Genomic DNA, 12,336 nt, shown 5'->3' on the forward strand with positions numbered 1-12,336 from the left:
ACATAAAGATTTTCATATTTGAGTAGCTCTCATCTTAGGTTACTTTCTTTTGGGGAGATTTTCTCGTATCTTTTAGTTTACTAAGGTATAGTTAAATATCTAAATACTTTTTTTGATTATATTCGTTTCACTATATTTTTTAGATATCAAACAGTATAAAATTAAACCTGTTTGAAAGCCTATTAAGTTAGTTTTTCAACAAGCCTAAGATTATGCAATGTCACCATATAAGTTTTAGTCAGTTTTTTAATGATATGTAGACTTGTGATGGAACGAGGGATGGTTTGCATTTCAATATTTTGTTGAAACAAATAATTAATATTAGAAGTTAGTATATTAAATGATGGGTTGAGGTTGATTAGGGTTTAAACTTTAGTTGTTAATAATCACGCTCCTATATATATGAGTATTATAATTGTTTTTTTTTAAAAATTTTTTATTGTTAAATATCTTGCACTTTGTGTGTGTCTGTGAAATTGAGCTTCTCTTGGTTGAGTCAACTGTTGAGATCCAATTTTGAAGCTTTTGATTTTTAGTTGCTAAATCGTTCATAGGGTGCCCAAATCGAACCCGATCAATGTGATTCGTCGCCTGGATTGTGGTATCAGTTTATTTGTCACCGTCTTCTATCATAGATTTTTCTTCGTCATCCATGACACATGCATGTCTACTTAATGGTATGAATGGTCATCATCATGCCTTACTAAAGTAGGCCCAAGCTAGAGTCCTAAAAGAATTGGTTGAGCCCATGCTCAACCTAGCCCTAGGCAAAAAGATTGATAAAATCTGTTTTCCTTTTCAAAGTTCCTGATGAATCTCTTGATTAAGACACCAACACATGCACAAAGAAATAGACATTTAAAGGAATGAAACTAAAAATCTACATTCATGATGCATGGTTTGCTTGATCCAATATTGGAATGGCATGTTTGTGGGATCTAACACATGCATATATGAAATCAAGTCTATCCAAGTTGGGTTAGGTTGCATTAAAATTTCATGAGCCCAAACCTGGCCTGAAAATTGATGATGGCATGCATGCCAAGTGCAAACGGAGCCGATGAGCCAAGCTAATAGGTCCAAGATTAGTCCAAAGACAGTGGTGGGGCTTGTTGGGGCCACGGGCCGCCAGTCATTGCCGACCTTATGATTCATTCTTTTTCTTTTTAGATTATTATATAATCAATTTTGTCGCATTAGTGTGGATGGGTCATTTCATAAAGCCACATTGGTAAAAAATCACACCGGTTTGATAGGATGATATTTTAGGAAAAAGCTGAAATGTGGTTGACCTTTTGTCACTGATCCACACACACACACATATATATTATTATGTGGATTTAACTTTTTACTATAATGTTTAAACATGTTGGAAGTTTGGAGTTAAGGCCATTTGGAAGCAACAAAATTTTAGTCTTGACGGGTTGTTTTGGCTAGGGTTACTTAGATTTGTCGGTCTAAATCATAATGTTTTAGATCTAATTATTCTAATGTTATATGTTATTTAAATTAAATAATGAAGGATTCTTTGGTCTATGTGGCACATGTGTAGATTGAAAATTCTTTAACACTTGGGGCACATGCATCATGATAAAAACGTCTGGTTGCATGTAAGTCAGGTAGGGTGCTTGAAGATGCATGCACTTAAATGGTGTGCTTGACAATTTATGATGACATGTGTGACATATGTGTGGTATGTACAACTTCATGCCTACCGCGATGTGGCGCCACTTGTAGCACAGTGAAACATATGTAACATATGCATTTGAAAGAGAATATATGCTTACAAGGATAAGGTGACTAAAGAATAAATGTGTACACACACACACCCCTTATGGGAACTTCCCATGAGGTTGATCTGTATGGGCCCGCCGTGATGTGTGTCGAACATCTGGCCCATCAGTCAGATGCAGCATTCTATGGTGAACCACAAGCTTAAAAATCAAGTCAATCCATGACTTGGGTGGACCACACCACATACAACAGTTGAAAGGGGCAGGTTACCCTCCCATTAAAACATTTATAATTATTTATTGAGTGCACCGAAATGTGGTTCACAAATCCAGCCCAACCATTGTGTGTCCCACTTGGATGAGGATTCATACCACGTTTCAGCAGCCCCACCAAGTTTTTTTAGGCATGTCTTCACATGGTTTTAGATGGTATGATTTTTGGGATATTCCATAACCTAAGGAGACCCATCAAATGCATTGTGTTAATGTTCAACACACATCACAGTGGGGCCCACACAGCTTGACATCATGAGAAGTTCCCATGAGGTGGACCTTTTAATATTATTCTCCCCTCCTCCGGCACACACACACACACACTGTAAACTCTGCGAGAACTTTTGACTGGTGACATGGGTACTTAATTTAGATGGTCCAACAGGTGAGTCACCTCAAGAAATCCTTTTGAGTATATCAAAAAATCTTATAGGCCCTAGGCCCATAGCAAAATGAAAATTTCCAAACACTTGATTTGTCTTTCACTTTGTTATGGCCCACTAAAATTTTGGATCTAGCCAAAAAATTAGTCTTGAAGTTTCGTAAAATAACTTATTTAGTGGGCCATCTGAATTTTGTGAAATTGATAATTATCGGAGCATAAATTGCATCGATTCTTTGGGAAATTGAAAACTAAGGAAAAAGAAGAAATTGGAAGAAACAAAAACAGACTAGCGAAGAGAGGATAAAATGTGCTGGGATTCGTGCCACAAACTCAAAAAGCTCTGAATTAAACACCTTTTCTCCTTTGATTCCCACCCATAAATGGTAGGTGGGAATCCTAACACGCATTTTAAAATGGGACCCGGGAAATTCTAATTTCAACTGCTGCAAGATTACACCCCACCATATTTAAATGGTGAGAGGGCCCACTAGATAGACAGCAATAATAGCATGGATGCCAATTCATGCTGTCCAGATGATTTAACCATCCAATTTCACTGGTTCAATTTTTGACATTTGATGGATGAAATTTCAATGGTTGAGATCACCTAATGAGTGTAATTTTCAAGCCAATGTTCCATTCACAATGGACTATTTGTAAATAAGGTTAGATGCATATGTATTCTAAATGAGCTATGGATAAGCTGCCACGTCCACGATTAATAAATTGCTGTGAACCAGCACGGCCCCGAAAGAAGCCTTGATTATATGATCCTAACCACTCGATTTACCAACAAGATAACCATGAATTATTTAGACGGTCCAGATCGCTAAACTTGCATGTCCATCAGACAATGGATGAACCACCACCATTTAAAAAAAATGGTCTTCAAAACTGAGTGGCATTTTCGTGGAATTTCGAAAGAACAGGAGCCTTTGAGAATCTGGCCATTCATGAACTGACTGAGCCACGTTCAGATGAATCGGGTCGAGAGGCATTCTCCCTTTTCTGCTGATCATGTGGCATGTGCGGGGAAACAACAACAGCAATCCCATTTTCGTAATTAATGTAAAGGAGTAATGGCATAGTAGTAAAGCTTGATGTGAAGGGCCAGGCCGTGAGCTGTATGGGGTTATCCAATAATTCGCATCGGGAAGCGGGAAAAAGTCGTCGGGAAATGGGAAAAATACGAAAGCAGCCCTTGTACTTGTTTCCTTAATAAGCTGCGCTTATCTATTGATTTTACGAAACTGCCACTGATTCTTCTGTATTGGATGGCACTGCTACGGCTACACGCGCGAGTATTTCCTTACACGTGCCAATGTTAGCACGTGTGTAGAAACATATGGCCCATCGGTGGAGCACGTGTATGTCATCTTAACCGTCTGGTAAGGTTGCGGCATTCTGAAGGTGGAAGGCACCATAGTCCTTTCGAGACATTTACCGTTGGTGAATACAATTCAACGTAGAAACCCTATCTAAAATGAGATTCAAACTAGCCTTTGGTCCCTTGAATTGAATGGGATTGAATTGTATTGAACATCATCACTGTACAATGATTGCAGTCCGGAAATATCATGGTACTGTAGCCATCAAATCCCATGTTTTGGGATAAAACTTTTGCTACTGGGGAACACCGGATGAAGCATAATCATGTTTAGTGGACTCTGGAATTGTAATTAAGCGCCTATTTGTTTTTTAAAAGCAATGAGAAATACCCAGTAAATAGTAATTATTATGATTTGACCGTCTTTGAAAATTCATAAGAATTTGTGCCTTTGAAATTGGTTCAAAAGAGGTAATTTTAATTTTTGAACTGTGAGGTAATACATATGATATATCCATTCCGTATATCTATTTTATTACAATATTTTAGAGCATGAGACAAAAAATAAAGTAGATCCAACACTTAAGTGGCCCACGCCAAAAGAAACAGTGGCCCCACAAAGTTTTTAACGGTAAGTATTTGATTCCCTTTTTTGTATGACGTGGTCCACTTGAGTATTGGATATGCCTCAGTTTTTTACTTATGGTATGAATTCAACTGGAATAATGGATGAACAGTGTGGACAAGCAAAATACATCAAAGTGGGACCCACAAATATTTTGTAATATTCTTGGTTTTCATGTCTAAAACGTAAGCAATCAAATCAAGTATGTTGTAAATGTATGGGGAAATAATTATTACCTTTTTACACGGTATTTACCAGTTTACCGGAATATTGGTGGTGGGATTAGAAGGGATTAGGTGGGATGGAATTCAAAAAACATAATTATTACTCATCGCAAGGACCAAATTCACAATGGATGTCGTTCACTTGTACACACATACAACCAGAATGTCACTTGTAAACGGTATATGTGGATGGATGGCATGGATAAACGCATGCATCAATGTAGGGCCCACACATGTGTAGTGGATTTCAAAATCCACATAAATCCAGCATGAGACCAAATGCAAGTCCATGAGACTAAATGCAATTCCATCTCACCAAATGTAATGCCCTGGATTTCAGGAGTTGAGTGATGTCAGACACTCGAATTCCCGGGTGCCACTTACGCATTGCGGAGGCGGAATTTTATAGTTCATTTCACCTGGTATTTGAGCAGTGCATAGAATTAAAATAGATTATGTGATGTACTCTGGAACAAATGTAAATTTTAATGCAAGTAAATCGGCTATCAATAAAACATGTCCATTCAGAGTACGAGACCACCGCTGATCAAAATATACGGTCTAAAATTTACAAATGTGTCAACTCTAAGATCTTATTGACGACCCATGGGCATCCTACATCGGCCTACTAAGCAACTGGATATACAAGATCTCCTCCTATGAGTCCATGGATGCCTCGTCCAGCGCATTGGACTCTATGGTACTTACATCTAAGTAGGATCTGGTTGGTGTTTTAAAACACCATACCAGAGTGGGAGTGAGTGATCAACTCAGTGGTACCATTAACATTAAGTTACACAAGCTATCAAACTCACATACACAATTAATGAAAAGCAAAGTAAGTATACAGTCCCTAAATACTTTTGTTAATGGACATGCATATTCTGGTGTTATGATGCATGCCTTCGCTATACAATACTCTCTCAAGCGACTTTATCTACACGTTCGCATATGACCAACACTCCCTCATAAGACGACCTCGACTGCTGAGTCGCAAACCTAACTAATGCAATGCATCAATGGTCCTGTTAGCCAACTATTTAGTTATGTCCACTTGTCCAGCAAAATTGGAAAAACTGAAGCACTCCTTCAAAATCAAGGCACTAATCCGATCGCGAGGCCCAGGATGCCTATAGTGGCCTTGGGCCTGTGATTCTTTATCCGTCTGGGTTTGTCACTCCCAACTGCATACATATGAAAGGCGTACTGTAACTGGATCACTCGCGGTCACTACGGGGAGGCTCGTCACCCCAGCGCAGGCTGACTGCTAGAGTATAGTGTCCCATACCACCATGCCCGGCTCTCGAGACTTGTACATCGTATCATTGTGGTTATAAGTGGGCGTTCCAGGGGCGAGGGGTGTCTTAGGTTCAGACAGGTATGACCATACATGGTGAACACACACAGTTGGCCGGTTAGTGGACTAATTCGGCTGACTCAGGCGAACTGCGGTGCAACCGGCACTGAGTGCAAGCATCTCATGTAGTATAATTACCGTTGGTTGTCCGTCTTCGGCTTAAATCAGTCGGATTGGCCTAGGGCAGCCGATCCAATAAAGCTGCCCTTGTGAGTTTTTCCGCTTGCTGGCCAACCTAATCGACTAATATGCTAAAATTTAATAGTATGCCACAAACATTTCTATTTCACGAATAGGCAAACATACATGTTAGTAATTCAGGATATCTCAGTTAATATGGGCAATCAATTGGAAACGTATGAGCATTATTCAATTATCGCAGAATTCACAACATTAAAGTAATTAGGTGCATGTGTCGGGGGAAAATGTAGAGCATATGGGCATGAAAATTTCAGTAGAGATAATGTATTCTAACATGCATTCAATGATCATTTATTCTAGGCAAGCTACATGTCATGGAAGATGTTCCAACTCGAATTTCTCATTTGTTTAGCATGCAAATTCCAAATTTCACTACACAATCATCAATTGCTACATAGGTTCGATAATTGATGACCAAAAGGTAATGGTTCGTACCTAGGGGTGGTCTGACAATTTTCTAACGCTGCTCCTAGGATATTGACCAAACAATTAACGGATTGATGCCCCGTGTTGAATAAGTTAGCTCGTAAGAGCACATGCGACAGCCCAAAGGGTTAAATTTTTAAAAGGGGCTAAAGGATTACCTTTCTATTATTGCCGAGCCGTTCTCTACGGCAGGACATGGTTGAGGGCTCCGACATGGGCAACGCCAATAGGAAAATTCCCAAAATTAGCTCCCCAAGGAGCTCCCTCTTTCACTTCTCCCCACTCCCTCTCTCCCTTGCAATTGAAATTTCGTATAGGAGTGAGGGAGTGTATATTTAGGCTTTATATAGTCTAGTTTTTTGTGTCTAAATGGCCCCGGGGTCCCTTTTTCTAACATGCGTGCCCCTAGTAGGTTGAATTTTGGCCCACAGGGCTCCTTTAAGGGCCCGTTGGCCCATTTTCACCTTGGGGCAGGTGTCCCATCATGGGATCCGCAATTGGTCAAACTTGGGTGGGGATCGAATGCCTTGATTGACCGTGGGGACCCTACTTGAGATCGACGGCTATTAGGGCTCGATTGGGGCCACAGTTATACTGATATGAGAGGAGAAATATCCTTGACTCGTACCTCGAGTTTGGTCGCAATCTAATGGTTAGAAAATCACAACTTTGCGAAACAATGAGGGGTCTATTTCACTTAAGGTTTCATATTTCAGCCTAGGGGATTCTCACGTTTCAAGTACTTAGATTCTGGCCCAAGTTGAGCAATCATGAACACTTTCTTAGTTCGCCACCCGCAATGGGTGTCAAGCCTAGTGAGACGGACATTATTATATAGTTTCGGAACTAGTGGCTCACTAATAAGCGGTATAGAGCTTGTTCGGATAATTGATGCATTTCTGGAATGAATTAGGTATCAAGATTTCTTGCACGCAATTATTAGGGTTTGGATTAGCTATATTCATAGTGTGGCCTATTAGCAAGTAACGAAAATGGTGATTTGGTCATGATCATTCTAGACCATTGGTTCTTAGGCTAAATGAGTAACTGGGTTGATTTAGTTTATTAATTAAGATCCAACCCAAAGTTGTCTCAGCTTTAGGTAGGTCTTTATTTAGTTATGGTTGTCTCGATTGGTCAGTGATAGATTTGTTAGATTTGGGCCCTAGATGAACAAATCACGAGGCTAGACTTGAGGTTTAAGTGATTGGGCGGGTTCGTTGGCTTCTTATGGTTGGTTAATCGAATTCGTGCGGTTCTTTATTAGTATCACCTATGTATAGGCTCACCTCAAGCGTCAAGGGTCAGTAAGTGACGACTTAGGCTAGTTATATATAAAAAAATTTTAAGAATTTTTGGCAATCCGGAATAGCGAAAATTCAGGATGTTATGCCTAATCCCAACCTTTCCCATCCTCTCCAAATGCTGGATGGAATTGAACGGGACTAAATGCAATTCTATCCCACCGAATCTCATCTAATACCTTGTGCCAAACACCCTAACAAAGCATTTAAGACAGAATTTAAAAATCTTAAATAGAGTAGATTGCCAAAGCAGGGGTCGGCCAAATAGATTATGGCCTAATCATCTAAATTGTGGGTGGCAATTACGTCCTACCCCTGCCAGTCTCTAACCATGAATGGGTAGGTCTGTGGGCCCGTGGGCAGGCCCACTGTGATGCATCACTGTATTGATGTTGCCATCCTTTCTTTCAAATCATTTTAAGGTATGTGCACAAAAATAAGGTAGATCCAACGCTTAAGTGTACCACACCGCATATGACTCTTGCATTTAATGCAACCTAAGCTTATTATTTGGTGTGGTACACTTGAGCCTCGGATCAGCCTCATTTTTTGTGCAACACATACCTTAAAATGATATGAGAGTAGGGATGGACAACGTAGATAAACATATATATCATGGTGGGCCTGCCCACATAACTATCCGTTTGTGGCTAGAGACGGGCAGGGTAGGACGCAATCTGCATCCCTAAATCTTCTGGAAAACCAAAAGTGCATGTTAAGAATAATATCATTTTCGGCAACCAAGAAAGTTTCAAAAACCTAGAAGATTTGGGCAGGAAAGATTCTCATGTGACTTGAGAATGATTACCAGGTTGAATTCGCATGCCCATGTCTTGATCCATGTAGATAACAGACGATTTCTCCAAACATTCGGACATTTCGAAAGTATACAATGACAATTACGCCACAATTTTCTGATTGCAATGGTATAAAAGGTCTACGAAATTGAGTCAAAAGGGTCCTAAAAAACTCCCAAATATAATCACGAGACTTGATTGGCTGACATTGAAAGTTCGATGACGTATGGAACCCTGACAACCTCGAAACCTCTGAATACAACAATTACAGTGCAGAAAATGTTAAAGTTTCAAAATAGGTACTTAAGTTACTAGTTATTAAAAGCACTACTCTACCATAGTAATAATAACTTGCAAACCTTATTTTCTGATTCTTTTTTTCTAAACCCCTTTGGTTGCTTCACATAGATCTGCTCTTCCAATTCTCCATGTAGAAAAATATTCTTAACATCCATGTATTCCAGTTCCAAGTTGTATGAGATAATTAATGCCAACACAAACCTGATAGATACCTGCTTGACCGCAGGCGCACGAATCTCGCTGAAGTCGACATCCTCCTTTTGCGTATACCCTTTCACAACCAATCTTGCCTTGAACCTATTTTGTTTCTTCTTATAAATGCAGTTCGACCCGATCACTTTAACTCAACAGGAAGCTCTATCAGCTTCCACATTTCATTCTTGTACAAAGAGTCTATCTTGTCTTCTATCGCCGCCATCCACTTCTCAGTATTTATGTTATCTAGTGTTTCCTGAAAGGTAGACGGATCCTCCTCATCCGTAATGAGGTCAAATGTAATATTCAAGTCATATTTATATCTTGCTGGTAATATATGATATCTATGTGGATTTCTTCTCAAAAACGGCTGCTCCACTTGCTCCTATACTTATTGTTGCGGCTTAGCTTCAACCTGTGTTTCACCCTTATCAATTTCAACCTCCATCACAATTGATTTTTCTAATTCTTGTTCTTCCTTATAGAATAAAGAATCTTCATCAAACTTGATGTCATCGCTAACCGTGATCTTCCATGTGACCCAATCATACAACCTATATCCCTTCACAATATTACCATAACCAACAAAGATACACTTCTTTGCCCTTTGGTTTAGCTCATCTCTCTCAACGGATGATACATAGAGTAAGCATCACAACAAAAAAACTCACAGTCATGAGTAATCAAATTCATGATCACTCCACACCTCTTATGAAATTTTACAACCCATAGACATAGATGAAGACCGATTTATTAAGTAACAAGCTGTGTTAAATTCATTTGTTCTGCCATACCATTATGCTCTAGTGTATGTTTAACTGTATTATGCCATACGATCCTCTCATCTTTACAAAACTGGTTAAATTAATTAGAAGTGAATTTTCCCCCATTATCTGTCATCAAAACTTCCAAGTTCTGCCCTAATTATTTTTCAATCATCACCTTTCCAACGATGAAGATGGCAAAAACGTCTGACTTATATTTCATGAAGTACACCCAAACCTTTCTAGAGTAGTCATCTATGAATGATATAAAAAATGATGACCCCCTCCAGAAACTATGGGCGACAACCCCATACATTGGAATGCACATAATTTAGAATATCCTTATAAACATGTTTACCCAATTTAAAAGATAACCGTGACTGTTTATGTAACATCCTGAATTTTTGCTATTTTGGATTGCCAAAAATCCTTTAAATTTTTTTATATAACTAGCCTCACTTACTGACCCTTGACGCTCAGGTGAGCCTATACGTAAGTGATACCAATGAAGAATCGCACGAATTTGATTAATCAACCATAGGAAGCCAACGAATCCGCCCATCACTTAAACCTAAAGTCTAGCCTCGTGATTTGTTCATCTAGAGCCCAAATCTTATCAACCTATCATTGACTAATCGACACAACCATAACTAAATAAAGACCTACCTAAAGCCGAGACAACAATGAGTCGGATATTAATTAATAAACCAAATCAACTTAATTATTCATTTAGCCTAAGAACCAATAGTCTATAGTGATCATGATCGAATCGCCATTTTCGTTAATTGCGAATAGGCCACACCATGAAAATAGTTAATCCAAACCCTAATAATTGCGCATAAGAAATCTTGATACCTAATTCATTCCAGAAATGCCTTGATTATCCAAATGAGCGTTAGACTACTTATTAGTGGGCTACTAGTTCTGAAATAATATAATAATGTCCGTCTCACTGGGCTTAAAGCCCATCATGGGTGGCGAACCAAGAAAATGCCCAAAACTGCTCAACTTGGGTTAGAAGCCAAGCGCTTGAAACACGCGAATCCCCTAGGATGAAATTTGAAACCTTAAGTGAAATAGACCCCTCGCTTTTCGCAAAGTTGCGACCTTCTAACATTTAGATTGTGACCAAACTCGAGGTACGAGTCAAGGATATTTTTACGCCCGTATTCGTATAGCCGCGTCCTCGATCGATCATCGATAACCGTCCATCGCAAATGAGGTCCTTGCAGTTGATCGAAGCATTTAATCTCCACCTGATTTTGACCAACCGCGAATCCTATGATGGGGCACCTGCCCCTTGGCGCGGATAAGCCAGCGGGCCCTTTTATGAGTTAAAACTAGCCCACTATGGGCAAGTATAATTGGAAAAGAGGCCCCCAATCAAAGGTAACTAACAAGCCCCCCCATTTTTTTTAAAGATTTGGACCTTGAGGGCCGATTGCATGTACCCTTACAAGTTAACCACGCTGGTGTAGGACACCGACAAGTCGATCTACGAACTCAAATCCTAGGAGCGGTGCTAGGAATATGACAAACCACTTTTAGGTGTGAACCATTACCCCTAGGTTACCGTTTATCGAACCCCATGTCATGATTAATGGTTTATGCTATGAATGGATGAATGCATGTTAACTTGTGCATACTTGTATGTCCCGTTTACTTTCTATGAATTGTTATCCATGTGTAATGAAGCTTATATATTTGATTGGATGCTAGAATAAGTTGAAATTGTTAGATTTGTTGCTCATGCTTCATATTATTCACCTGCATGTTTAATAAAATGTCCAAACAAAGTAGAATTTTTCATATTGTTGTTCGTACAATTTCCTATAGTTGTGATAATTAATTTATTAGTATATTGATTAATTACAACTATTTAGTTAATTGGGTTGGCCGACAAACCATAAATTTACGAGGGCAGTCATAATTGAGTTGGCCACCCCAAACTAGTCCGATTGACTCGGGCTGAACGCGGATAACTGACAGTAGTCGAACTACAAGGGATGCTTGCACCCAATGCCGGTTTCGCCATGGTACGCCCAAGTCAACCAAATTACATTAATAGCCAACTAATCGTGTGTGTTCACCATATATGATTACGTCTGCTTAAATCTGAAGCATCCTCATACCTTAGAGAGGCCTACTGATAACTGTTCGTGATGCAATCCCCAAGTCTCTAGAGTTGGGCATGGTGGTACGGGACACTGTGTCTGCGCTGTCGGCATACGCTGGAGTGACGAGCCTTCTCGTAGTGACCAATGAACAACCAATAATACTATGAGCCTAATATAACAAAATATAATGATGTCGTGACTATTCCATAATTGCGTTTGGGTGATGACTCTCACATCATTTGTGGGCGCCCTCCACCTATCGATGGGCGGCCTAACCTTGTGTATCCAGGCTGTGTCATCCAGGTCCT

The sequence above is a fragment of the Magnolia sinica genome, chromosome 15 (genome assembly GCF_029962835.1).
Source record: "Magnolia sinica isolate HGM2019 chromosome 15, MsV1, whole genome shotgun sequence".
NCBI lineage: Eukaryota > Viridiplantae > Streptophyta > Magnoliopsida > Magnoliales > Magnoliaceae > Magnolia > Magnolia sinica.